The sequence below is a fragment of the Epinephelus moara genome, chromosome 10, assembly GCF_006386435.1.
Source record: "Epinephelus moara isolate mb chromosome 10, YSFRI_EMoa_1.0, whole genome shotgun sequence".
Taxonomy (NCBI): domain Eukaryota; kingdom Metazoa; phylum Chordata; class Actinopteri; order Perciformes; family Serranidae; genus Epinephelus; species Epinephelus moara.
The window spans coordinates 40,739,797-40,741,637 of NC_065515.1; the positions used below are offsets into that span (position 1 = coordinate 40,739,797).

General features: G+C 46.2%; 2 protein-coding genes across 2 annotated transcripts in view; one reads left to right on the forward strand and one right to left on the reverse strand.

The window, feature by feature from the left end:
* Window positions 1–1,841, forward strand: part of prpf38a (pre-mRNA processing factor 38A) — a 91,517-nt gene that overhangs the window by 74,057 nt on the left and 15,619 nt on the right. The gene's annotated exons all lie outside the window — the stretch shown is intronic.
* The window catches only part of LOC126396965 (interferon-induced protein with tetratricopeptide repeats 2-like), a gene marked incomplete at its 3' end in the record, with an annotated part of 58,096 nt that overhangs the window by 50,947 nt on the left and 5,308 nt on the right, over window positions 1–1,841 (reverse strand). The gene's annotated exons all lie outside the window — the stretch shown is intronic.

Sequence of the window (1,841 nt, forward strand, 5' to 3'; positions counted from 1 at the left end):
GGGGGGGGGGGGGGAATCTGTTTTTCAACTTTATCAATAAAATTTTTTAAAAACCTCTCACAGAGCTCTTGTGAGGTGTCAGTAAAATGACTGGGGGAGGGGGAAATAAGGGAATCTAAAACCTTAAATAAAATTCTAGGGTTAGAATGATTAGTTAAAATAAGATTAGAATAGAAGGAGGCTCTTGCCTCCTTAACTGCCCTTTGATAGTTAATCATTGCATCTTTCCAAATTTGATAAAATACTTGTAAACCTGTTTTCTTCCATTTTCTTTCTTTTCTTCTGCAGTCTCTCTTCAAATCATGGGTGGATTCATTTAGCCAGGGTTGTAAAATTTTGCTAGACCTTTCGTCCCTGTAGGGGGCGACAGAGTCAAGGACAATCTGGTAGGTTTCGTTAAAAAGGGAGACCAGCTCCTCTGTGCTAAAATGCGAGATTAACTCTTCTGTGTTAAAACTGGGATAAGAAGCAGTTAAAGAAGCAGGAGTAAAAAGCTCAGAAAACTTAAAAACAGAGGAGGGGTTAAAAGCACGGCGGCGGACAGGTGTACAGTGATTAAAAGGTATCTGGGATAAAACCACATTAAATAAAACTGCTTTGTGATCAGACACACAGATATCCTCCATCTTAGAATTGTTAGGGCTGAGACCGGTAAATAAAACAAGATCCAGAATGTGTCCCTTTGAGTGTGTGGGTTCATGAATAGCTTGAAAGTTTCCACAGTATCCATAAAATCAGTCACAAAGGTCTGGGAGGGACAACACAATTGTATGTTAAAATCGCCTAAGATGAGGATTTTTTCATACTTTACCATAAAATGTGATTAAAAACTCTGTAAATTCTTCGATAAAAACATTATTGGGCTTAGGCGGTCTGTAAATAATTAAAATCAAAACGGGATCTTTACAATTAACCATAAAACCAAGATGCTCAAAAGAGGTAAAATTACTATAAGAGATAGAGGTGCATTTGAAATCTTGTCTATAAATGACAGCCATCCCCCTCCCCTACCTGACAGCCGGGGCTGATGAAGGTAAGTAAAATCAGGGGGGCTTCAATAAGAGGGCTGCAGTCTTCTTGGGATAGCCAGGATTCAGTTATAATAAAAAAGTCCAAAGCTGCTGGTGAGCCATCTCCCCGCTCCAGCTGCCCTGCCTCTGCGATCATCGCAGCTGGCTCCACACTGGCAGCTACCGGTGTCCCCGCAGCGCCCATGGGTGACGTGGAGCCCTCCTCCCCGCCAGCTCCTGCCGGTGCCCAGAGTGGCTCTGCTGCGGTCCCGGATCGCCAGCTCTCCTCCAGGACAACTACCTCTGCCTCATGTCGCAAATTCCTGAAAGAAGCCGTCCTTAGGCGCTCCGGAGGCCTCCTCCACCCCACGCCGCCGGCAGACTCTCCTCCTCCTGGGGCCGAATCACCGCAACACCTGTCCGGCCGTGCACGGTCACCGATCCCGCGGCCAGCGCACGGCCCGGACGCTGGTTCGACAACATCCAACCCGGCAAAAACCCTTCCTCGCCCGCTCTTCCCTCCAACCACCCTGATCATCGGAGACTCCATCACAAGGAAGATCCGCTTCTTCAATGCCACCACCTGTTGATTCCCCGGAGCCACAGTCCCGGTGTTGTGTCAATTCAGTTCAATTCAATTCAATTCAATTCAATTCAATTCAATTTTATTTATCACAAATCACAATTTGCCTCACAGGGCTTTACAGCATACGACATCCCTCTGTCCTTATGACCCTCGCAGCGGATAAGGAAAAGCTCCCCCAAAAAAACCCTTTAACGGGGAAAAAAAAACGGTAGAAACCTCAGGAAGAGCAACTGAGGAGGGATCCC